Here is a 27786-nt window from a genome sequence, read left to right as displayed (position 1 = left end):
TTTGAGGTGATGTTTCCCTCCAGAGGGCATGTGTTTACTAACACTGCTGATTTCCTGCAGTTTCTTCAAACTTTTTCAGCACAGATTTGGTGCTTCTGATTCATTAGTATGAGTCTCTACCACCCTATAACTCATGATGGGCTTATAAATACATAATAAATTGAGCAGGGTCATTGATTATTGTTCCCAAAGAATACTTACTGGCATATATTTCATTATTATGCTGGGTAAAACATTTCACCACTTAAAGGGTAAGTACCGTACAACACCGATCCTAGCACTGAAATAGCCTGAATTCGGCGAGGAAGAGCGCCTACAGATTTCTTCAGGTATACAATATACAGCAGAAACCACTCATTTACGACTAGATCCCGTAAAGATTCCAAATTGCGGGGACATTGATTGCTACGTTTCACCCACTGTTCCAAATAGTACCAGACTCTTTCTGTGAGATTACGATCAGGCTGTTCCACGGGACAGTCAGGGTGCAATAGGGTGACTGAGAGTGCGTCAATCCGCCGGCCGAAGTGGCCGTGCGGTTAAAGGCGCTGCAGTCTGGAACCGCAAGACCGCTACGGTCGCAGGTTCGAATCCTGCCTCGGGCATGGATGTTTGTGATGTCCTTAGGTTAGTTAGGTTTAACTAGTTCTAAGTTCTAGGGGACTAATGACCTCAGAAGTTGAGTCCCATAGTGCTCAGAGCCATTTTTTTTTTAGAGTGCGTCAATCCAGAAACATCTATTTGCAACCCTGTCAAGATGGCTGTTGTCATCTTAGAAGACAGGTGAATCCACAGCACACTCATGATGTAAAAGAAGCAGCAACACTTGCTCACCGATACTGTTTTAATTAAAGAGCAGTTACGCAGGACGGCTACAAGATGACCTTGACCTTGGTTTTCAGGTTAAACTTGACCTTGAAAGGTATGTATCACGAATCACGATACACCTGAAGCAGCTGGGTGAGTTGTATTCGAGGTCACCCAGTGGACCCCCATGCTGCTCATGCAACTGAGGCAGTTGCAAGATTCTGACATAATCCAATACCAGTCACGTGGTCATCAGGCGCTGTGTGTGTGTGTGTGTGTGTGTGTGTGTGTGTGTGTGTGGTGCAGTCATGGTCAGTATGCAACCTGATACCTGCCCACACATCTTGGACAATTGTGCCACATAAAATCGATAGGACAATATAGGTCATGCCCTCCCCTGCAGACCAATAACATTAAAGCTCCCCTTTCCCTCCTCCCACTATTACTACTAGAGCAATTGCATGGGCCTCTTTATTAAAGGTCTGTGCACCCTCCCTGTGGGCTGCTGCTGCTGCCTTGGGGGTGCACACAAAAGTATGTTGAACACGTAAGTGTCAGGGTCCAGCAGTTCAGCAAGTACTGGATCAAGGGTGCATTGAGCTGCCGGGGAAAAAACCTAGGTATAAGCAAATATATTAATAAGTGGTTAATAATAATAATTATAATGGATGGACCAATATTTACCTTCAGATCTGACGTTCTTAATCATCTTATTCTGTCTGGGAGCACTAATGGGTCCCTCCCATTTCATGGTGATCCTTTCACTCGAATGGGTTGCGAGAGGGGGGAGTCTCAACCAGTCAGGTTTATAATATAAAAAGGAGGAATGGAGGGAGAAACTCGGTTCTTGTTGGTCCAAGTGTTTTCCACCCTTTTAAACCTTCATATTGGACCAGAGTGAAAGAGGGGAGGGGGTGACAATGAGGTCCATGGGCAGGGTTCCCGGAAGTCTTACCTGCGGATTGAACCACTTATAATCGGTTTGATACCATAACCCACAGTGCCTCAGGTGCGGGGGCTGGCCTGTGGAGAAGGGGGTAGGTAGGTGGAGGCGATGACCTCGAATATACCTCTCCCAATAACATCAGGTGCGTGGATAGGACAAGGGTTCCCCTAGGTAACTGTTGTGGCGTAGCAAGCTAGTCACGCCACACTGAGGAAGCCGAAAGGCACGCGTACACACACGCCGACTGGCGTCAAGTTTGGAACAGGATACGTATTGAATACTATAAAGAAAATACGTATCTTTGGAATATACTTAACTTTTAATCAATCCTTGTGATACATCTCTCTTGACTATACAAATGAGACTCGTAAGATACATGCACTGTGACAATTGGCGCCTTGCTAAGTCGTAGCCATTAACTTAGCTGAAGGCTATTCTAACTGTCTCTCGGCAAATGAGAGCAAAGGCTTCGTCAGTATAGTCGCTAGCAACGTCGCCGTACAACTGGGGCGAGTTCTCGTACGTCTCTCGAGACCTGCCGTGTGGTGGCGCTCGGTCTGCGATCACACAGTGGCGACACGCGGGTCCGACATGTACTAATGGACCGCGGCCGATTTAAGCTACCACCTAGCAAGTGTGGTGTCTGGCAGTGACACCACAGTAACCTTCAATATAACTCTCCTAATTGCCTCAGATCTAATCTGACACTGTAAATGTCACCGGACGCCAAGTGAAGCTCATCTCGTACCTGCCCTGCGTAACTACCTGAAACATACTGGTTTATGTTCACGGGGGTGATATGATAAACATCTCCAAAACTTCACAATAGCTCCTACGGCATTGATCCTTTACTTAGCTTGCATTTATCGCGAATCCCTCGTCCAGCGCAATGTCACAAGCGACAGAAAAACAGAGAAGGTGACTCCAGTATATAAAAGGGTGTATAAAAAGGGAAAATATTCTTAACTTCGGTGTGATGCAGAATTCTTGAACATATTCTAAATTCGAATATAATAAATTTCCTAGAGACTGATAAGCTCGTGCGAAACTCGGCTTGCCCTTCTTCTGAGATGACAAAAGGCATGGGATAGCGATATACACATATAAAGATGGCGGTGGTATCACGAACACATTGTCCAAAAGAGCAGTGCATTGACGGAGCTGTCACTTGTACTCAAATGATTCGTGTGAACACGTTTCCTACGTGATTATGGCCGCACGACGAGAATTAACGGACTTTGAACACGGATTGGTAGTTGCAGCATGGACATTCCATTTCGGAAATCCTTAGAGAATTCAGTGTTTCAGGATCTACAGTGTCAAAAGTGTGCCAAGAATACCAAATTTCAGTCTTTACCTCTCACTACGGACAACGCCGTGGCCGACGGCCTTCACTTAACGACCGAGAGCAGCGGCGTTGGCGAAGAGTTGTCAGTGCCAACAGACGAGCAACAATGCGTGAAATAATCGCCGAAATCAATGTCGGATGTATGACTAACGTTTCCGTTAGGAGGGTGCGGCGAAATCTGGCGTTAGCCTTTGCTAACAGAACGAGATGGGCTGCGGCACCATAACGATATCGGGTTCATAACCAAATCGACTGGACCCTAAATGACTGGAAAACCGTAGCCTGGTCAGGTGAGTCCCGATTCCAATTGGTAAGAACTGACGGTTGGTTTAGAGTGTGGCGCAGACACCACGAAGCCGTATGCGCGAGTTGTCAACATGGCACTGTGCAAGGTAGTGGTGGCTACATAATGCTGTGGACTATGTTTACATGGAGTGGACTCGGTCCTCTGGTCCAACTGAACCAATTCAGACTATTTGAAGCCATTCACGGACTTAAAGATGGAATTTTTATTGATGACATTGCGCCATGTCACCAAGCGTCAGCTGTTGGCGATAGGTTTGAAGAACATTCTGGACAGTTAGAGCGAATGGTTTGGCCACCCAGATTGCCTGACATGAATCCCATGGAATATTTATGAGATATTATCGATAGGTCAGTCTGTGTACAAAATCCTGCATTGGTAGCTCTTGCGCAATTATGGGCAGCTATAGAGGCAGCATGCCTCAGTATTTATGCGAAGACTTCTAACGACTTGTGGAGTCCATACCATGTCGAGATACTGCACTATGCCGGGCGAAAAGATGTCCGAAACGGTATTGATCACGACATTTATCGTTTGTGTTCTGCGAACTACAGATGAAGGGAAACAGGCAGGTTCCATATTTACAGATTTCCGAAAAGCATTTGACACTGTACGACAGTGCAGACTGAAGATATGTGCAGCCGGCCGTTGTGGCCGAGCGGTTCTAGGCGCTTCAGTCCGGAACCGCTCTGCTGCTACGATCGCAGGTTCGAATCCTGCCTGGCGCATGGATGTGTGTGCCGTCCTTAGGTTAGTTAGGTTTAAGTAGTTCTAAGTTCTAGGGGACTCATGACCTCAGATGTTAAGTCTCATAGTGCTTAGAGCCATTTGAACCATTTGAAGATACGTGCATACGAAATAGGTTCCCAGATATGTCAGTGGCACGAAGACTTCTTAAGTAATAAAATCCAGTATGTTGTCGTCAACGGAGAGTGTTAATCAGAGACATAGGTATCGTCAGAAGAGCCTCAGGGAAGTGTGACAGGACCGCTGTTATTTTCTACAAACATAAATGATCTGGCGACACGGTAGGCAGTAATCTGCGGTTGCTTGCTGATGATTGTGTGGTGTACGGGAAGGTGTCGATATGAGTGACTGTAGGATGATAGAAGATGACTTAGACAAAATTTCTAGTTGGTGCGATGAATGTTGAAAAATGTAAGTTAACGCAGATGAGTATGAAACACAAACCCATAATGTTCGAATTCAGCATTGTTAGTGTACTGCTTCACACATCGATTAAATATGTAGACGTGACGTTACAAAGCGATATGAAATGGAACGAGCGTGTGAGGGTTGTGGTAGAGAAGGCGAATGCTAGACTTCGCTTTATTGGGAGTATTTTAGGAAAGTGGGATTCATCTGTAAACGTGACTCCATATAGGACGCTGATAGTTCAAATTTCTCTGAGCACTATGGGACTCGACATGTGAGGTCATCAGTCCCCTGTAACTTAGAACTACCTAAACCTAATTAACCTAAGGACATCACACACATCCATGCCCGAGGCAGGATTCGAACCTGCGACCGTAGCGGTCGCACGGTTCCAGACTGAAGCGCCTAGAACTGCTCGGCCACACAGGCCGGCAGGACACTGATACGACTTATTCTTGAGTACTGCTCGAGTGACTGGGATCCGCACCAGGTCGGATCAGAGGATGGCATCGAAGCAATTCAGAGGCGGGGTATTAGATCTGTTAGCGTTAGGTTCGAACACCACGCATGATTCGCGAACTAAAAAGGGGGATCCCTGGATGGAAGGCGATGTTATTTTCGAGGAACGCTACCGAGAAAATTTAGAAAACCAGTATTGGAAACTGATTGTGGAACTGTCCTACTGCGACCACCATACATTTCGCCTAAGGACCACAAAGATAAGATAGGAGAAATTAGGCGTCATATGACGATGAAGAAGTCCCATACTCCTTGTCAGAGCGTAGGGGACGATGCGGGAGACCCGCACCGCTGTACTGGGCAAGGTCCTAGCGGAGGTGGTTGTCATTGCCTTCCTCCGACCGTAATGGAGATGAATGATGATGATGATGATGAAGGCGACACAACAACCACCAGTCATCTCGAGGCAGGGAAAATTCCTGACCCCGCCGGGAATCGAACCCGGGACCCCGTGGCCGGGAAGCGAGAACGCTACCGCGAGACCACGAGCTGCGGACGGGCGTCATATAGAAGCATATAGACAGCAGTTTTCCCTCGCTCTATTTTCGAATGGAACAGGAAAGGAAACAACTAGCAGTGATACAGCGTACTCTCCGCCACGCACCGTACGGTGGGTTGCCAATTATGTATGTAGATGTAGATGAACTTTGCACTCCACACACCACGGGTGAACGCCTCATGACGCCGTCTGTGTGCTCCACGTCTCGCGTCGTTCGAAAACAGGTACGACTGGTCGGAATACGATACATTCCTCCAGTTAACTATTGTCCAGTTTCTGTGTTGTTTGACTCTTTGTGTCGCTGTGAGTAATGGCCTTTTGCATTATAACCCCCTTGAAATGCCGTTCCCTTCGCAATGTCCGCTCGTAAAGTGGTTACTTATGGGCCTGCATGCACTGACAACAGCGATTCGACTCAGGTTTCAGACCGCCTGTTATTGACAAGGCGTGACACTCGCCGCCGGTCCCAGTCTCTTGGGAATTTTTTTTGCGCCCAATGTACTTGCGCCAAGTTCGTGGGTGCTAGACACGTCGGATAGTAACAAATCGGGCAGCTTCATTCACACTGTGGCGATGGATAAGTCCAAACACGATAGTTCCTGAAGGTAAGTTCTTCGAGGTTGTCAGGCCGCGTCATGTTTCTTTTGTATGATCGACGTTTCGATCCCTCTGCTGGGATTATCTTCAGGAACTTGTAGTGTCCATGGTTAACTGAAAAATGTAAAAGACCTCTGTCGCGTTCCTTAAAAAAGGGAGTTGTCTCTCGACTATGCTGAGTAAGCGGGTAAAATTTCTGTGGTTACCAGCCGGCCGCTGTGGCCGAGCGGTTCTAGGCGCTTCAGTCTGGAACCGCGCGACCGCTACGGTTGCAGGTTCGAATGCTGCCTCGGGCATGGATGTGTGTTATGTCCTTAGGTTAAATAGGTTTAAGTAGTTCTAAGTTCTAGGAGACTGATGACCTCAGATGTTAAGTCCCATAGTGCTCAGAGCCATTTTTTTGAATCTGTGGTTACCGTTGGTACGTTATCATCTTTGGATCGGAAGGGATTTTTCTCGCGTTTATGCTGAAGAAGACTTATTGGTTAAAATTGTCCCTGCTGCTACTTGGCGGGGGGGGGGGGGGGGGACTCGTCATAAGCGTGGGACAACTCCCTTTTATCGGGAATGCGACGCTGGCCCTTGACAGTGTTTGTTGACCGTGGACACCGCAAGATTCTGTAGAAGACAGCAGCAGAGGGATCGAAACGTCGGACATGACGCCCGCCAACAACACAGGAGATTTCGCCCTCGTGACAACGGCCCCGAAAGCATACAGATTTAGACGATGGTTCCTTTTTGCCATTCTGTTACGCGTCTTTCGTATGGCGCTGATTTCACAAACTGTCTGGCACCAGTTCTGTGCTTGTGACGACGCTGAAAGCGAAGCGTTTGTCACTTGCTAGTGGACAGATACGCCGTGGAGCTCGCTCATTTCGGCTTGGCTCCGCCTCAGTATGCTATAGTGACATTTGTACTCATTATTATCCAATTACGACTCTTGGTATAAACCCACTTCCTGCTAAAACTGTTCCCATGTATACCAAACCACTCGTGAATGTAGACTTTCCCGGAGTATTCTATTGCTGAGTAACTCTCGGAATTTCAGCGGGCTGGCATTTGTTGAGACACTGCATCATATTCTGTTGAAGTATCGAAATATTGAGGATGCCCCTATATTTATATTCGTGGGGCGGCCTCCACGACGCAATTAAACTCCGAGAAGGAAGCTAATGATAGAGGAGGAAGTGGTTTGTTACGCAACGCTCGTGCGAATAGCTGTCTTGGCGCGTGCGTTGGGACAGACGCTGGACGGTAGGGAACAGGTTATCGTGTTGCGCAGCGCCGCTGTATAAACAGGAAAACACACAGTTATGCAAGTGCGCGGCCGTGTTGCGTAAAGGTCGGTAGAGAGAGTCTAGGCCCGGAGCGCTAGTATACAAAACAGATGCTGTTGGCAGGGGAGTCGCACAGTAAAAGATCCCTGATGCAGAGCAAAAGGTGTTTCTTGTAGTGCGAGCTAATGATGGGCGCGTGGTGAATATATTAAACATCTCACCTGCTACGTTTCAGTGAAGAGTGTTAATTTTTCGCCGGCCGAAGTGGCCGTGCGGTTAAAGGCGCTGCAGCCTGGAACCGCAAGACCGCTACGGTCGCAGGTTCGAATCCTGCCTCGGGCATGGATGTTTGTGATGTCTTAGGTTAGTTAGGTTTAACTAGTTCTAAGTTCTAGGGGACTAATGACCTCAGCAGTTGAGTCCCATAGTGCTCAGAGCCATTTGAACCATTTTTTTTGTTAATTTTTCTTGTGAATCCCATGCTGAATGTTTATGCCGAAACTGACACAACTTACGAATTGCGAGCAGCCCTCTCTTAATTTTGGACAGGGATAAACTGAGGGCATGCGAACTGCAGACATACAGGGTGACATTATTGAACTATATGAAAAAAACTTAGATCAGTTACAAACTACGGCACGCACACACTTTTTTTAGCATGTAAACATCACTAGAGGTATTCGGATTTAGGTTATGACATGTTCAACGCGCCTGCCATCATGGGCGATAATGTGGCGCAGACGAATAGCGAAATTCTGCATGACCCGCCGAAGTGTCGGAACATCGATGCTGTCGACACCTTCTGAATGGCTGTTTTCAGCTCAGCAACGGTTTTGGGGTTATAGCTGTCACATTTTCTTTAATATAACCCCACAAAAAGCAATCACATGTGCTCAGATATGGAGAATATAGCGGCCAATAGAGGCTTCTGGGTACCTCAGAACCAGATACGGTCCCCAGAGTGCTCCTCCAGGACATCAAACACTCTCGAGGTCCGTGTTGCATGAACCACATCTTGTTGAAATCAGGGTCAGTTTGGATAATGGGGATGAAATCATCTTCCAAAACCTTCACGTACCGTTTGGCAGTCACCGTGCCATCAAGAAATATCGCACCGATTATTCCGTGACTGGACATTGCACCACACAGTCACCCATTGAGGGTGAAGAGACTTTCCGATCGCGAAATGCGGATTCTCAGTCCCCCAAACGCACCAATTTTGCTAATTGACGAACCAATCCAAATGAAAGTGGGCTTCGTCGCTAAACTAAACCATACTGCGCTTACTAATTCCCATCATGCCCCGTGGCCAGTTTTAACGTCCTAACGCAAACCGTTCAGAAGCTATGACGATTTCATTTCACATAGTTCAATAATTGTCACCCTGCGGGATTAGTCAGCCAGTTGGCGTTATCCAGGAGAGACCACAAGGAATGAGTGTCTCCCATATTCGCCACTGAAATTACAACTAAAACAACGAACACATCACTGATAAACATCAAATCGTCAAAAATAATTCGTCCGGTTTCTTCTTCTTCAGTTCTTGGGACGCAAACGTAAAGCTCATTCGTTTAACGAAACCGAACAGATCGATGACTCTTTTCTTCAAGTCTTCCATCTCCTGCCGTAAAAATGCTTCCTTCTCAAACAGTCCGCGCTCCTGATTTTCACGTTTTTGTCTGCTTGCACCTCAAGCAGAATCTCCGCAAGACGGTAGACAGAAGGATGGGATGAATGAAACGGACTGTTCGGTTTAGAATAAAATGCCCCACAACTGTAGGTGGTACAGTTGCAGCTGGGCGAGTGTTCGGCCCAGATAGTTGGTGGAAACAAGGTTTCGGTGGATATATACGTGTCGAAAACGTAGTCGGAAAATTTTAATTTTGTAGGGTTCTGTTTCAACACGGGCTCCCCGTCTTCACACACCTAGTCACCATGGATAAGTTCCGTGAAATCGTCAGTAGTGACTTAATAAAGCTGAGTGAATGGGCAGAACGACATGTTACTCGAACGTGAGTGAGTGTCCACATTTCAAAAATTTCGTCAGTGCGAGTCGAGGGGCAATTGTCGGTTTAATCAACAAGCCGGCTCGGTCCGCAGTTCACATGGCAGCATAATGAGTTGAAGCCCGGGGCACGCAGTTCACATTCAACCGAAACTGAGTACTCTTGGTATTTCGGAATAATGCCAGTGCAACGGATTCTCAACTTCTTTTTAAGACGGTCCAAGCCGTTCCGCTGATGTTTCAAGTGCTTTGCCGTCCTTGACAGAATTACAGTTTCATCGGTAAACATCAAAGTAATATTTCTTCTCGCTGAACTCCTAGGTTTTCTTTACTGCTTGCTCAACGTAATATACAGATTGAATGACATGGAAAATATAAGGGTTAGATCCTGTCTCTCTCCCTTCCGAATTACAGCTTCCCTTTCACGACTTTCGATATTACTATCGAAAAAATACTATTTCATAAGAGTCTATTCGTCTCATTTTCTGACTCTCCGTCTTTCATTAAAGGGTGCGCTTGTGATGAACTTCTGTTCATCATCTTGTCGACGCCTCGTGTATCTGCCAATTAACTTCCGTACCATGGTTCCCTACCTAATGCCACGCCAATGAAAGGAAAAAAATTATATATATTTTTACGCTTTCTGTCCGCGAGTCGAGTAGGCTCTGTTCAGTGCGTTTTTCTTCATTAACTGTTGGTGATCTGTGTTCTTTAGTTGCGGGGAGGGAGCCAGTATTAGCTCGTAGTTGTTAAGAGTCGTAGCACGGAAACAAATGAGGAGACAGCACTACATTACGTGGACGTGAGTCTGGGAAAGAATGGGCTGTATTGTCTGTAAAAAAATAAAGCCGGCTTTATAAGATGGTCCAAATAAGAATCACTTGGGAAGGCAAGTCTGTTGCGATTACAGCTCGCCTGTAGATCGTTGGCGTGAGGCGAGCTGACTCCGCCTGCACAATGGCAGACGCTGTAAAGTAGCACTCATTAACCTTTCGTGAATATAGCACGGAATAAAAACATTGATGGTGGAAAGCTAATTTCTCAGCTGCTTAACTGTGACGTTCCGCTACGTAAACTACTCATGCGTAGGAAGTCAGCGGGTATAAAACGACACGAAATGACTAACCAAACGTTGTCTCGCAAACTTTATTGCGAGGAGGCGTTTCACATGACGTCAGGTGAGTTAATTCCGTTACGTACAGTTTAACGAGATGGACTGTGTGCTCTGAGGCGCATTCCTTCCTTTCTCTGACCTGTGTGTCGACTCTTCGCTTTACTGCTGTTGCAGATGGTACAGACATTTGTTCCTCTGATCTGTGACGCGCCTGTTCGGCAGCTGAGTGTATTACAGCTCATCAATCTTTTCAGCTGACTTGGTATGCTCTGTATGTTTCTACGCCAACCAACGGGACAAAAGAAGGGAAAAACAGACGTCGGTGGAGATTCCAGAAGAACGGTGTCTGCCAAATTATAAGTAAGAGAGAGGTTTATGGCCCTAGGCGTGCTAGGTTAGCCAACCCCGCAACTTCAAAGCTTTTACTTCAAGAAACAGCCACCCACCCCGAGTGCAGGCCTCTTCGCTGACGAAATTGATGTAAGAACACGGCACACTTCAGTAACATGGAATGGAAGCTGATACCAGTACTTCAACATAGCAGCATATTTACGACCTTTTCACACCCTCCGGATATGTAGGTCTGTGCTTTTCAGCTCCACTGTAGAAAGGCTACTAGAAACACGATGTCAGCCTGAAACAACACCCGATGGAATATTGTGACACACCTGATAGAGCGTCGCAAAGAAGCTCTAGTGAGCACAGTCAACGTGATCCGAATGTGCCACTCCTTTGAATAGGAGATGGAGGAGGAGGAACACTGAATATGTCATCTGCGGTAACTTTACTATTAGTGACCTTGAATTCATTCTATCACGTTGCCTTAAAACGATCCACAATAACAAAATTAACCTTCCAAATCGGATAATACCCACTTCGCCGCCTCTTCCCGCCCCCAGTACGAAGAGAAGCAATGAAGACAATAAGGATTAAGCAGGTGACGGAACACACACATGATTTTAAGGTGTGTAAGTGAAATTACTTTTAAATAGAACTAAGACGAAAGGGAGGAGTGGTCATGTGGACTCGTTCAAAGCCCAGAACATCTCCTGATGTATCTTTCCTAATCTATCTACCTTTCCTCCTGCACACCTGCTTCTAATGGGAGACCAGTGAGAAGGTTCAACGCTTGAAATATTTAATATGTAATAGTTGTTTTCCTGTACTGCCGGCCGGTGTGGCCGAACGGTTCTAGGCGCTTCAGTCTGGAACCACGCGACCGCTACGGTCGCAGGTTCGAATCCTGCCTCGGGCATGGATGTGTGTGATGTCCTTAGGTTAGTTAGGTTTAAGTAGTTATAAGTTTTAGGGGACTGATGACCTCAGATGTTAAGTCCCATAGTGCTCAGAGCCATTTGAACCTTTTGTACTACATGTGCGCGAGTTTTGTGTGTGTGTGTGTGTGTGTGTGTCCGTACGTACCTACGTATCACCGAATTTAATAAGAATATCCCGAATTATGTTTCGACATGATAGGACCCGAACCACCTGCATTTCACCTCACAGTTCCGCACCACTATCCACTATACGACAGCGATGTCTGACTGCGCCTTTAATGTTGCGCTATTCTGACGACTTCAGCCGCCAGTATCTCATTATCTGACATTTTATTATAACAACTCGTTTCAAGGACGACGCTGTTTTGCTAAATCTTCAAAGTGCCGTTGCCTTTGAAGCGTTATAATTTCACAACACGCAACCAAATACGAAAATCCTTTGTCATCGGCATGACGTTTCCCGTCTTTTCTCACAACAAATCGTGCCAAAAGCAACTCGTTTTCGTTAGATCCTCAGTGTGGTAGCATTTTGAAACAGCATATATTCATAGGAGTTAAGCTGCAACATGAAACCCCCACCAAAGATGAGGTTTAACTGAAAACTACGGAATCCAGTATGGCCTCTCCCAAGTTCTCCTTGTGACGTAGCAGTCTATCTTGCATGCCATTGACCACATCTCCTCCAAGACGCAAAAATCTGGCTCGTATTATTCAGCGTTGACGCTATGGAGTGCTGTGGAACGTGAAATTATAGTTTGTGGCGACACAAATCTCGGCCAGCTCCTCGCTCAGGTACTTTCTCTCATCCCGTGTGAAGACGGATTCTGGCCGCGGCAGCAATTGTGGCCTCGCGTGATTCCCAGGCAGTCCTGCGGACGGACGAAAGGAACGTTTCAAGCCATCGTCCGGCCTCTGTGTTCGACACAAAGTGCTACGGAGACAAAGAGGGACGGTAGGTGCTTAGACCCAGCCGGACAGGGAGTGTACGCGGTTACAGAGCCCAGCTGCCACTGGCGCTGCTGGCTACGTAGTTCTCCGAGGCGCCGGCAGTAACTCGGCTGAGTAAGTGGCCGCTGCCGGGTCAGAAGTGCCGCGACCCGCGCGCCCGCCGCCTACGCCGGCTCAGACGGCCGTCGCCGTCCCACGCGAAATTCCTCCGCTAGCTGACACGCACTCAGACCTCTTCCTCACACGAGTACACTGGGCAACAGCGTAGTGTCTGCTGCAGGCTACACCTCCCAGGTTACAGCAGTCACGTATTACACTACTGGCCATTAAAATTGCTACACCACAAATATGACGTGCTACAGACGCGAAATTTAACCGACAGGAACAAGATGCTCTGATATGCAAATGATTAGCTTTTCAGAGCATTCACACAAGGTAGGCGCCGGTGGCGACACCTACAACGTGCTGACACTAGGAAAGTTTCCAACCGATTTCTCATACACAAACAGCAGTTGACGGGCGTTGCCTGGTGAAACGTTGTTGTGATGCCTCGTGTAGGGAGGAGAAATGCGTACCATCACGTTTCCGACTTTGATAAAGGTCGGATTGTAGCCTATCGCGATTGCGGTTTATCGTATCGCGGCATTGCTGCTCGCGTTGGTCGAGATCCAGTGACTGTTAGCAGAATATGGAATCGGTGGGTTCAGGAGGGTAATACGGAACGCCGTGCTGGATCCCAACGGCCTCGTATCACTAGCAGTCGACATGACAGGCATCTCATCCGCATGGCTGTAACGGATCGAGCAGCCACGTCTCGATCCCTGAGTCAACAAATGGGGACATTTGCGAGACAACAACTATCTGCACGAACAGTTCGACGACGTTTGCAGCAGCATGGGCCATCAGCTCGGAGACCATGGCTGCGGTTAATCTTGACGCTGTATCACAGACAGGAGCGCCTGCGATGGTGTACTCTACGACGAACCTGGGTGCACGAATGCCAAACTGCCATTTTTTCGGATGAGCCCAGGTTCTGTTTACAGCATCATGATGGTCGCTTCCGTGTTTGGTGACATCGCGGTGAACGCACATTGGAAGCGTGTATTCGTCATCGCCATATTGGCTTATCACCCGGCGTGATGGTATGGGGTGCCATTGGTTGCACGTCTCCGTCACCTCTTGTTCGCATTAACGGCACTTTGAACAGTGGACGTTACATTTCAGATGTGTTACGACCCGTGGCTCTACTCTTCATTCGATCCCTGCGAAACCCTACATTCCAGCAGGATAATGCGCGACCGCATGCTGCAAGTCCTGTACTGGCCTTTCTGGATACACAAAATGTTCGACTGCTGCCCTGGCCAGCTCATTCTCCAGATCTCTCAGCGACTGAAAACGTCTGGTCAATGGTGGCCGAGCAACTGGCTCTTCACAATACGCCTGTCACTACTCTTGATGAACTGTGGTATCTTGTTGAAGCTGCATGGGCAGCTGTACCCGTACACGCCATTCCAAGCTCTGTTTGACTTAATGCCCTGGCGTATCAAGGCCGTTATTACGGCCAGAGGTGGTTGTTCTGGGTACTGATTTCTCAGGATCTATACACCCAAATTGCGTGAAAATGTAATCAAATGTCAGTTCTAGTATAATATATTTCTCCAATGAATACGCTTATATCATCTGCATTTCTTCTTGGTGTAGCAGTTTTGGTGGCCAGTAGTGTATAAGATACATTGACGTGTCGAAACGTTATGACCACTTACTTAAGGGCATGTTTGTCCGTCTTTAGGGCGAAATACATCACTGAATCTGTGTATCAGGGATTCGACAGTTTGTTGGTAGGCTTGTGGAGGTATATGGCATTAGATGTCTACGCTCAGGTCATGTAATTCACGTAATAACGGGTCGCTGATTTGCGTACGTGATGAAGGCACCCGATAGCGACCCATGTGGCTTCTGTAGGATTTACATCAGGTGAATTTGGTCGCCGAGACATCAAAGTGAGTTCACTATAATGCTCCTTATCTCATTGTAACACGCCTGGCTCTCAGACAAGGACAATTATACTGCTGGAAGATGACATCGCCGGTAGGGGGGAGACATCAATCATGAAGGGGTGCAGATGCTCCGCGGCTGTCAGCGTGTCTTCGATTATTGCCAGAGGTCCCATGCAAGCGCAGGAGAATGTCTCCCATAGCATAATACCGCTCCCACCAGCCTTCGTCCATGGCGGGCTGCACGTTTCGAGCCGCCGTTCACCTCGATGACGGCATTTGTGGAGACGACCATTGATGTAGTGCAGCAAAAACGTGATTCATCCGAAGAGCCGACACGTTCCTATTGATCGATGGTCGAATCCTCACGGTCCCGTTCTCACTGCAATCGTAATTGATGAGGTTGTTGGGTCGACAAGTGAACAAATAGGTGTGGTCTGCTGCGGAGTTCCATGTTCAACAATTTACGATGAATGGTGTGCTCCGAAACACGTGCGCGTGCACCAGCTTTGTGCTCTTAGGACAGAGTTACCACAGATCACGATCTATCCTACTTCATAGGGCAGACAAGCTTCCGAACCCCACGTTCTGTGAAGAGTCGGGGACATCCAACCATTTAGCGCCTGTTGGTAGTTCCACTGTCTTTCTACCTCTTTCCACATATGCTCACGACAGTAGCACGTGAACATTCGACCAGATTCGCAGTTTTCGAGGTACTCGTTCACAGGCTGTGCGTAATAGAACTCTGACCTATGGCAAAGTTGCTTATCTCAGTGGATTTCCCCATTTGCAGCCCCTCTGGTCGTTAGGACGATCGCCTCCTGTCCCTGTCTGCTCCTCTTATATACTTTTGTTACCACGTCACGTGCCCGTAATACCACCAGGCGGTAGCCAAGGTCGCGGTGGGCAGTGGTCACAATGTTCTGGCTTATCAATGTACACCTGACTTACGTAGAGTGTTTAAGTGGCACTACTAGTTCACTTACAGCGTATCGGGTCTCTGGAGTTAGCTTAGTGGGTGAACCCAATGATTCGGTCCTCTCTTAGAGCGTCTGCCACTCGATACTCTGCTAGATTTATGATTATTTTCCGGCACTACTCGTCATCTTTATTCTTGCAATGTTTTCTGCATGTGACATAACAATTTACGTGATGGGTCGGATCCCTCTTTGTTCCTCCTTGGCTAACCCTACTCTTCCACTTGCTGAGAATCTTAGTAAACCTTTCGCAATTACTGAATGAACGTGTAACGATATACACTGATCCTCTTAGAATTGTCTCTATTTCCGGTCTGGTACGGATGCCATAACGACGAGCAAGTATTGGTCGATCGAGATTTTTGTAAGCTTCCTTTCTTTTTGGGTGAATTATGCTTCATCAGCATTGCTTCAGTGAATCTCTGTCTAGCATCTGCTACTTGCAGTTAATTTAATGTGGCCGTTCCACATTAAATTGCTCCGTACGCATACTCCTAGATATTTAATGGATGAAACTGCTTAATGTGTGAAATCTTATGGGACTTAACTGCTAAGGTCATCAGTCCCTAAGCTTACACACTACTTAACCTAAATTATCCTAAAGACAAACATACACACCCATGCCCGAGATAGGACTCGAACGTCCGCCGGGATCAGCCGCGAAACTGCTTCCAGCGGTTGTTCTGCAGTCTGTAATCATACAATCATGGACCTTTCTGTCTCTTTATACGCAATACTTTACATCTGTTGATCTTCAGGGTCAACTGCCAATTTCTTCACCAAGCATCGGTCTTCTATAGGTCTTTCTGCATTTCGCTACAATTTTGTGTCTTGCTTTCTTTCATTTCTCCCTTCTAGAGACGTCTATTAGGACGGCTCACAAAATTTGTGGGGCTGAAAATAAGTACTTGGTAAATTAAAAAGTACTCGGGAAAAGGTGCGTATTTTCCTTTAGTATTTATTTTTGAAGCCTGACACTGTCTTTGAGACCAAAACCAAGACGAGCTAGTGGCTAAGACGAAGCGTTTCTGTTACTCCATTTTTTTTTTTTTTTTTTTTTTTTTTTAGTATGCGAAAAACTTAAAAGTGATGAGCATGTTCAAACGGAAGTTTTGAAATATACGGAAAATAAAAATCAAAATACTGCTAAAATTGTGCAAAACATACTAAAGTTAAATCCAAGCCACGAATCATTCGTAGCAACAAGAAAAGATGAAACACGGAGCACTTGGCGAGAAGAGTATCGTCAGGGATGCCCCAAGGAACTGTGATAGGATTGCTCTTGTTGTCTGTGTACATAAACGATTTGGCTAGGTGAGCGGCTGTCTGCGACTGTTTACTAATGACGCAGTAGCGTACGGGAAAGTGTCGTCGTTGAGAGACCGCAGGAGGATGCAGGATGACTTGGACATAATTAATATTTAGTGTGATAATGCAGACTTGCACTGTATGTGGAAATATATAAGTTTACGAAGATGGACAGGAAAAACAATAATGTAATATTCAAATACAGTATTAGTGTTGTGCTGCCTGACACAGTCACGTCGATTAATATTGAGGTGCAACATTGCTCTAAGCGACTTGCAATGCAACGGACACTTAAGGTCTGTTGTAGAGAAAGCGAATAGTCGATTGCTGTTTATTGAGGGAACTCTAAAGAAGTGTAGCTCATCTGTGAAAAAGACTGCGAACAGAACAATCCATTTTTAATTACTGCTCGAGTGTTTGGGACCATCATTGTGTCGGACTAAAGGAAGGCATCGAATTATTTTCTAGGAGAACTACTAGGTTTGATACGCGTAGATTCGATAAACACACGAGTATGCGGAAATGCTTCGTGAAATCCTGCGGGGAAGAATATTTGTTCTTCGTGAAGCACTATTTAGAAAGTTTAGAGAACCAGCATTTGCGGCGTACTGCAGAAGGTCCTACTGCCACCAACGTGTATGTCGCGCAAGGACCGCGAAGACGAGATTAATCAGAGCTTTTACGTAAGTGTACGGAAAGTCGTATTTCCCTCGCCCCATTTGCGGGTGAAACAGGAAAGAGGATGACAGACATTGGTATAAGGTACCCTTCACCAAGCACCGTATGGTGGCTCATGGAGTATGTATGAGGATGTAGATGTAGATCCTTACATGGTATTTCTAAATTGGGTATTCCAGTTCGTTCTCGCGAAAGGGCTGCTCTCCAAAGTTAGCAGCCCCTCGTAAAAGCGGAAATTACCTCAGACGTTGTTGCTTAGACTGTTTGCGTTCTGAGTCATCGGCGGCGATTACCGCCTGTGGATAGGATGTGAGGTCGGCTGAGTTCGCATGCTGTAACTGAGACCACACACCGGAGGTTCCAGCGTAATTACCAGTCAGCGGGGGTCGCCGGTGATGCAAAGAGTAGACGGGGAAGGAGAGCCCCGACACTAGTGGCGTGATGGTGGTGGTGGTGGTTGTGGTTGGCATTATGCATTGTGCGAGACGGACTCCGCTGCGAGGGCAGCTGTAGTGGTGAGCGTGTTTCCCTACCCAGTGCTGGTCTGCAGCCGTGTTCCGATTACTACTTCTGGGGTTACTATTCTACTAAAGGTAGGTCTACGAAACTGCAATTTTAATATGTCCTCAGTTACATCCTTCAGAGACTGGAGTCTTCCGTTATTCAGTAACTTATTGGCAATTTACATTCCTCTTCTTTCTCCCTTTATTTTCTCCTCTTATTCCTTCCCCTTCAATCTCCTCTTGTTTATCTTCTCTTATTCATCATCTGCTCCTCTTTCTCTTCCTTTGCAATCTTATTCTGTTTCTCTACTTTTTCATATGTCTTTATTCTTGTAACTTTGTTCTCCTCTTTCTCTACTTACTCATATTGACTATCTTCTCTAAACTTTCTTTCTTTTCTTCTTCATCTCCATCTGTTTTTCTTAATCTTATCCTCCTCTTCCTACTTTCTGCACTTGCCTTCCGTCCATTTTTTCCTTCCTTATATTTTCGTGCCTATCTTGTTCTCTTCCTCCTTTTCTGCTTCTCCTTTTCTTTCTTCCTCTCCTCTCAGTCTCATTGGTCATCCTATCCTTCATGCCTTTGCTTTCCTTCTCTTTGACCTCTTCCTGTTCTTCGTGTTTTTGCCTTTCTCCTCTTCTTCTCTCTCCTGTTATCCAGGTTCTCATTCTCATGCTTCTCTTCCTTTAGTTCGTTCTTTTCTTGCTGTGGCTAACTGTCCTTTTAATTCTACTGCATCTTTTATTTCTTTGTCTCCTCCTTTTTTATCTTTTCCTCCCAAAGCTATTATTTTAGTTCAACCAACTTTGCTTGGAATGATACATTAGGCGCTCTTTGAGTTCACATATTCTTGGAAGCTATAATGAAGACTAAACTTAATTTTTACACTTTTCTTACTGCTGAATTATTTAATTTTACTGCTCTGCACAGTATGTAAACCAGTTTTGTGTTACTATTCCTTTTGTCCGTTTACTGAATATGCTGAATATCCTTTTACTGAATAGGTGGGAAGAAACAAGATTCAAAATTACAGGTCCTTGACCTTTCCTTACAGTAGTCCAGATTCGGTATGGCAATTGTTTCTTCATGAACATGAGTGATATGGTTCCGAAAAATGGTTCAAATGGCTCTGAGCACTATGGGACTTAACATCTGAGGTCATCAGTCCCCTAGAACTTAGAACTACTTAAACCTAACTAACCTAAGGACATCACACACATCCATGCCCGAGGCAGGATTCTAACCTGCAACCGTAGCGGTCGCGTGGTTCCAGACTGAAGCGCCTAGAACCGCTCGAACACACCGGCCGGCCGATATGATTCCGATCTTGAGTAATGTACTACTTCTGTGTACTTAAAAATAGTTGTGCCATACGATCATTTTCTTTTATTTGTGATAATATTAACTCGTTTTACACTGAAGGAGCAGACGTCAGAACTACGTCTGGCCACATTGATTTTAAGTTTCGCGTTGTTCCCCAAATTCGCCTCAAGCGAATCCCACAATAGTTCCTTAACAGAGCCATATATCATACCCTCCCCATCCTTTTCCATCTAGGTAAATGCTACCGAACGAAGTGGCACAACGGTTAGCACGCAGGACTCGCAAATGGAAGGACGACGGTTCGGATCCCATCCCGGCCATCCGTGATTTCCCGAAGCAGCTCCAGCCAAATGCCTGCATGGTTCCTCTGACAAGGGCACACTCTACTTCCTTCTACAACCTTTCGTAATCCGAGCTTGTGCACCGTCGTCAATGACCGCCCTGCTGTCGGTGAGAAGTTAAACTCTAATCCTCCTTTTTTTTTTTAAGTGCTCTATCTCTAATGACATTGATGCCGACGAGACTTCATCTTCCTCTCTACGGTACTAAAAAACTTCTGGAACACTGCCAAATTTTCATTTTAAGTTACCTGAATAGCAAGTCTGATAATCGGCAGCGAAAAGTTACTGAGAAATCCATAAGCAATTAGTCCCGTGCGAAATTGCTTTTCCGTCCCTCAATGCGAGAGAGAAGTCAGCAGTAATTAGGGGAACCGCCCGCAAACTGACAGGGAGTATTTCAGGTGGGCGTGTTTCTTCAGCCGCAGCCGGTCTGGAGGCTCCAGTCCCGCCCAGCGGCGTTCGTGTTGGAACTGCGCCAGTCGGCAGCGGGCAACAACACTCCAGTAAATCTCCCTGGCGCAGCGTCCGTCTACGTCTGGTTTATCAAGATTTGTGGCACACCGCTAATCAGCTAATAATGGTTCCCGATCCGGAGGCGCACATACAACAGGATTGCTTCGGGACGAAAATCCGGTAGAATGTACTCCACTGACAACTTTCCAAGTTTCCGCTGACCTCGTAAATATTGATTACAAACGCGAAATACTGGCTGAAAAATTAGCGTGGAGAGGCTATTTCGTAATGTCTTTTCGTCCGGTTAGCATCACCAAGCCATTGTCGACCTTACATCTCTAGTTCTGTCGATGTTTTGAACGTTACGTGCGGTGGGTTTTGTTGTCAGAGGACGCTCGAGTACATTATTATGCGCAGCAAACAACACTTGCTGTTTGTTTATGCTGGTGTAAGGGCGCAAAGAACGTGAAAGAAAAGGGAAACTTTCCTTTGAAGTTCAGCGGTCCCGGTGTGTGCAGAGCTCTCGCCGCTGTCGGCAACAAATGTAACAGAAAAGTCGACACCGGGTAGCTTGATACGCTAGAGGGGCCGGGAGGGGTGGAGAACGGCGGGGAGTGAGGGAAGGGGTGGGAACCCCGTCGGGGGGGGGGGGGGGAGGCAGACGAGAGAAGCGCACACTTGGTTGCGGGTCAACAACTCGCCTTGTCGGCTGCGGAAGGCTTTCTCGCGTTCTCTTCTTGTTTACAAGCTCCGCACGTAATGAACATCCTGGATTTGACTTTTTTTTTGTTTTCAGTCCGGAACCACGCTGCTGCTACGGTCGCAGGTTCGACTCCTGCCTCGCGCATGGATGTGTGTGATGTCCTTAGGTTAGTTAGATTTAAGTAGTTCTAAGTCTAGGGGACTGATGACCTCAGATGTTAAGTCCCATAGCGCTTAGAGTCATTTGAACCATTTTTGTTGTATTTAACAACAAAGTATTCTCAGCAGGACTCATCAGCAGAAGCAGCATTTTCCTGAAGATAGCGACCAGTTGGATCGCCGAAATATCCAGTCAAGTTGATTTTAGGATCCAGCAGAAAACCCGAAGAGACTTTCAAGACTTATTACGCCGGGAAAGCCTACGTAATCACATCAAGCATTCGTCACATTTTACTGCGTGCCTCGAATTATCGTTTTGATAATTTATGTTTCCACTAAGCATGGTGACTGCATTCACCACTGGAACAGGACCCGTCACTAACTCACGTTGAGCAGTTCCTTCTGAAGTACAGCTCTACTGTTTAATATATACGGTCGCCACGTTCTAAGGAACGAATTTCGAAAGTTAAATCTGTTCATTCAACTTCTAACAGTTATTTAATTGGATCGACTTCCTTTTGTTACTTTTAGTCTTTACAAAAAACATTTAAACTTACTATTTGTCGTTCGAATAAAGTTTATATACTCGTAAGGCTGTAACAAAACGATTTTATGCAAACCAATTTTAATCAAGTACTGCAACAAAGTGAACCATCAGATATTTTTTGGTCTGTCTCAGTGAACTGACTATAGCATAGAATTTACTGTTGCTGCTGTTCTGATACATTTTCATGTAGGATTTAAGAAAACTGAAATTGATGCTTGAAATTAGTCACAAAGTATAGAAATTAAATGCGTCTGTAATGACCAGAAACACATTTGTTAAAAAAATGGCTCTGAGCACTATGGGACTTAACATCTGAGGTCATCAGTCCCCTAGACTTAGAACTACTTAAACCTAACTAACCTAAGAACATCATTCACATGCATGCCCGAGGCAGGATTCTAACCTGCGACCGTAGCAGCAACGCGGTTCCGGACTGAAGCGCCTAGAACCGCTCGGCCACAGCGGCCGGCACATTTGTTCACAGTACGTGTTCTCCATTTACAAAAACAAAAAAATAAATAGTTTGCAGCTTGCCTTGCTAGGAGCAGTACAGATGAGAACATGGTGCCAAAAACACTTCTCTAATTTCTTCACGTCTCTATTAAAAGGATACAACAGTAGCGTCGTAATAGCTGCCCTTATTAAGTCTGCTTCAAGTCAATTTGTACGAACGTCGGAATACCCTAATTTAGTCTGGTTCAAAAATGGCTCTGAGCAATATGGGACTTAACATCGGAGGTCATCAGTCCCCTGGAACTTAGAGAACTACTTAAACCTAACTAACCTAAGGACATCAGACACATCCATGCCCGAGGCAGGATTCGAACTTGCGACCGTAGGAGTGGCGCGGTTCCAGACTGAAGCGCCTAGAAACGCTCGGCCACAGCGGCCGGCATTTAGCCTGGTTAGTCATCTAAGCACGGCTAGTAGTTACCAGAAACGCCTTCTTGATGCAGAAGCATTATTAATCGTAGTCTTCCAATAATGTATGCCTATATTGGCACACAGTAGTACTATCTCGAAGAGCGCGCCAAACCGGGACCTGCCGTTATCACTGCTGACTGGCTAATGCCTCTACTGCTCAGTCTGTCTGCGGTACGCTTGTTTCCACGTAGAAGGTGTTCCCTAATACGGAAAGCGCCATGGCCACCTGTTATGGCTGTCTCAGCACTGTGCGCCGAATCTACCTTCTGAGCGTATTCACTTGCAGAAAAGGCATCCATCAAACGGAAACGACAAAGGCAAAAGCTTGGCCTTCCTCAGGCTTAATATCTCCCATCTTTCTTACGTATGATATTGTTCTTTTCGTAATTATAATTAATATCAAGTTGAAGAGGAGCTCACGCCGCACAGAAATGATTTGTTGTATCTTTCTACATTAAGAGCAATAATTAATCGTGGTACACAATTCTAATTAAACTGCTACAAAAATTGCTAATGAAGCAAATAGGATCTAGAGAACGCATTACCTATAATGTAAGTTAACACTGTTCCTTTAAAACTGGATCAAGCCGGCCAGCCTGGATGTGGTTTTTACGCGGTTTTCCACGTAAAAATAGCTAAATACCGGGCTGGTACCCAGATCACACCCCAGATAAACGCTACGCAAGCATTTCGATGATATTATCACACTTGAACATGAGATCTACACTACATGCAGACGGATAGCCTACTAAGATTTTTTACGCCCCTGTTGCGGAGAAACCCTTCGTCTCATCTCCACCTATATCTATGCTCAGCAAACCGGCGTGAGGTGCATGGCAGAGGGTGCATCCAATTGTACCAGTTATTAGGGTTTCTTCCTGCTTCATTCACGTATAGAGCGTGGGAAGAATGAGTGTTTGAACGCTTCTGTGCGTGCAGTAATTATTCTAATCATATCCTCGCGAACCCTATGTAAGCGATACGTAACGGATTGAAGTATATTCCTAGAGCCATCATTTAAAGCCAGTTCTTGAAACTCTGTTAACAGACTTTCTAGGGATAGTTTACCTCTATCTTCAAGAGTCTTCCAGTTCAGTTCTTTCATTTTCTCTGCGACACTCTCCCATGGATCAAACAAACTTGTGACCATCGTGCTGCCCTTCTCTGTATATGTTCAATATCCCCTGCTAATCCCGTTTGGTACGAGTCGCACCCACTTGAGCAATATTCTAGAACCGGTCGCACGAGTGATTTGTAAGCAATCTCCTGTGTAGACTGATTGCACTTCCCCAGTATTCTACCAATAAACCCAAGTCTACCACAGAAAGTCTTACACCCAGGTATTTCTATGAATTGGCAGATTCGAACAGTGATGGTTCAAATGGCTCTAAGCACTATGGGACTTAACATCTGAGGTCATCAGTCCTCTAGAACTTAGAACGACTTAACCCTAACTAAACTAAGGACATCACACACCTCCATGCCCGAGGCATGATTCGAACCTGCAACCGTAGCGGTCGCGCGGTTCCGGACTGAAGCGCCTAGAATCGCTCGTCCACAACGGCCTGCTGATTCGAACAGTGACTTATTAATGTTATAGGATACTACGTTTCCTTGTTTTATGAAGTGCTGAATTTTACATTTCTGAAAATTTTAAACAAGTTGCCAATCTTTGCACCACTTTGGAATCTTACCAAGATATGACTCAATATTTACGCAGTTTCTTTCAGACAATACATCATTGTAGATAACTGCATCATCTGCAAAAAACTCTGAGGTTACTATTAATATTATCTGCAAGGTCATTAATGTACAACATGAATAGCAAGGTTCCGAAAACACGTTCCTGGGACACTTCCGAAGTTACTTCCGCATCTGACGATAATTCTCCATCCAAGATAACATACTGCATCCTCCCTATCAAAAAGTCCACAATCCAGTCACAAATTTCATTTGATACTCCATATGATCGTACTTTTGACAATAAGCGTAGGTGTTGCAATGAGTCAAATACTTTTCGGAAGTCAAGAAGTACTGCATCTATCTGGTTATTTTGATCCAAAGCTTTCAGTATGTCATGTGAGAAAAGTGCTAGTTGAGCTTCACATGATAGATTATTCTGTTTGAGATACCTCATTATGAGCTCAGAATATGTCCTAAGATTCTGCAACATATCGATGTCACGGATATGGGACGGTAGTTTCGTGGCTCACTTGTACTACCCTTCTTGTGTACAGGTGTGACCTGTCCTTTTTTCCCAGAACTGGGGACGAGTTTTTGTTCGAGGGTTCTACGATAGATTATAAATTAGAAGAAATTCAGTATAGAATCTGACAGAGATTCCATCGAGCCTGGAGCTTTGTTCAGTTTTAACGACTTCAACTGTTTCTCAAAACCACTGACATTAATATTTGTTTCACTCATCTTTTCACTGATACGAGTATTAAATTGGGGCAATTTTTCTGAGTTTCCCTTTGTACAGCAACATTTGAAAACGGGCTTACGCATTTCAACTTTTGCTTTGCTGCCCTCAGTTTCAGCTCCTGTCTCATTCCCCAGGGATTGGACGCTAATTTTCGTGCTACTAAGAGCCTTTACATACGACCAGAATTTCTTTGGGTTTTGTGAAAGATCATTTGACGGTATTCTGCTACGGTAGTTACTGAAGGCATCACGCACCGGGAAGACGAGACAACGTGGGTAGAGCAGCAGGGCACATGTAGATTGAGGACCAAGGGGCAAATTTAGTTCTCGAAAAAACGGTAGAAGTACACCGCATTTTGTAACTATGTTAATCTTTTCGTGAAAAACAGTCACCAGCATGGATTGGAGAGAGTTTTGAGAACGTCGTAGGAATTTTCGAACCCACATGGTCCAGACAAATGAACGTGACCTCATTTGTCCTAGCTCAGCAGGGCGAAAGAACATGGCCGCTGGTCATATCTGGCGGACGGATCGCGTGCCAAGACAGAGGAAAGGCGCGTAGGCTGCTGGGTCTACACTGACTCTCCCAAGATTTGACGGTAAGATGCGCTGTCTCTTTTATGACAGGAAAAATCTGCATTCCGCCTGTGACTGATTGCCAGCACGTGCTTCTAAAGGTTGGCTAGCTTGGAAATCCGCAACTACGTCCGCACAGTCGTTACTTTAGGTTGAGTCAACCCACACCTCGAGAAGAAAAAAGTTGATTTTATTCCACTTTTAATTTTACATTTAGTATCTACATCTACGTACATACGACGCAGATCACCGTACGGTGCGTAGCGGTGGGCACTACGTACCAATACTAGTCATTTCATTTCCTATTCCATTCGCAAATAGAAAGGGAACGACTGTCTAAAAGCCTCCGTATGAGCGCTATTTTCTCGTACCTTGTCTTCGTGGTTCTTATGTGAAATGTACGTTGGTGGCAGTAGAATTGTTCTGGAGTCTGCCTCAAATGCTGGTTCTCTAAATTTTCGCAATAGCGCTTCGCGAAAAAAGCGTCGTCTTCCCTCCAGGGATTCCCACTTGAGTTCACGAAGAATCTCCGTAAAACCTGCATGTCGATCGAATCTACCGATAACAAATGCAGCAGCACGCTTTTGAACCGGTTCGATGTCTTCCTTTAATCCGAGTTGATCGAGAGCCCATACACTCGAACATTGATCAAGAGTGGTCGCATTAGCATTCTATTCGGTGTCTCCTTTATATATGACCTACATCTTCTAGAATTCTCCCAAATCGAAGTCGAGCATTCGCCTTTCCCTACTCCCAAACTGATGTGCTTATTTCATTTCATGTCGCTTTGCAGTGTTGCGCCCAGATATTAAACGATGTGACTGTATCAACCTGCGTTCTCGTGGTGCTGTATCCGTACGTTACGGGATTCTTATTCCTACTCGTCCGCATTAACGTACATTTTTCTACATTTAGAACAAGCTGCCATTCATCATACTAACCAGAAATTTCGTCTGTCACCTTTTATCCGCCGGCCGGAGTGGCCGAGCGGTTCTAGGCGCTACAGTCTGGAACCGCGCGACCGCTACGGTCGCAGGTTCGAATCCTGCCTCGGGCGTGGATGTGTGTGATGTCCTTAGGTTAGTTAGGTTTAAGTAGTTCTAAGTTCTAGGGGACTTATGACCTCAGCAGTTAAGTCCCATAGTGCTCAGAGCCATTTGAACCATTTTTGAACCTTTTATCCTCCTAGGAGGTGTGGCTAGAAAAAAACCGGACTAGTACTGGTGAAACAATAAAACGAATGCAATAAGGCTGAAAGTCGCGTGGCCTGTCACGTGACTCTCGCTCCGCCTACTGCTGAGTTTCATCTGCCTCCTGCACTCAGTCTGCCCGTGGCGTCTGTTTTAAGTAGTTGACGTTTTGTCTGTGCGTCGGAAAATGTTGAGTGTACAGAAAGAACAGCGTGTTAACATCAAATTTTGTTTCAAACTAGGAAAATCTGCAAGTGAAACGTTTGTAATGTTACAACAAGTGTACGGCGATGATTGTTTATCGCGAACACAAGTGTTTGAGTGGTTTAAACGAGTTAAAGATGGCCGCGAAGACACCAGTGATGACACTCGCACTGGCAGACCATTGTCAGCAAAAACTGATGCAAACATTGAAAAAATCGGTAAACTTGTTCGACAAGATCGCCGTTTAACAATCAGAGCAGTGTCTGAGTTAACAGGAGTTGACAAGGAAAGTGTTAGGCAGATTCTTCATGAAAGTTTCAACATGAACAAAGTGTGTTCAAAAATGGTTCCAAAGTGTCTCACAATTGAACAGAAGGAACGCCGAAGAATGATTTGTTCTGACATCCTGGAAAACATTGAAAGTGATCCCACCTTCTTACAAAATGTTATTACTTGCGATGAATCGTGGTTTTTTACTTACGATCCCGAAACTAAACGCCAATCGATGCATTGGAAAACTCCTGGTTCTCCACGACAAAAATAGGCACGAATGTCAAAATCGAAATTCAAGGCAATGATGACTGTTTTTTTTTTTTTTTTTTTTTTGACATCAAAGGGATTGTGCACATTGATTGGGTACCATAGGGACAAACAGTGAATCAGCATTACTGCATTAGCGTCCTGGCT

The 27786-nt window shown here is 45.7% G+C and overlaps 1 protein-coding gene across 1 annotated transcript in view; it reads left to right on the top strand.

The window, feature by feature from the left end:
• LOC126256592 (serine-rich adhesin for platelets-like) overlaps positions 1-27786 on the top strand; it is a 529214-nt gene that overhangs the window by 157389 nt on the left and 344039 nt on the right. The window lies entirely within an intron of this gene.

Source organism: Schistocerca nitens, chromosome 1, assembly GCF_023898315.1.
Source record: "Schistocerca nitens isolate TAMUIC-IGC-003100 chromosome 1, iqSchNite1.1, whole genome shotgun sequence".
In the NCBI taxonomy this organism is placed as follows: Eukaryota; Metazoa; Arthropoda; class Insecta; order Orthoptera; family Acrididae; genus Schistocerca; species Schistocerca nitens.
Note: the sequence above shows the minus strand (reverse complement) of the source record. Positions and strands in the feature narration are given on the sequence as shown.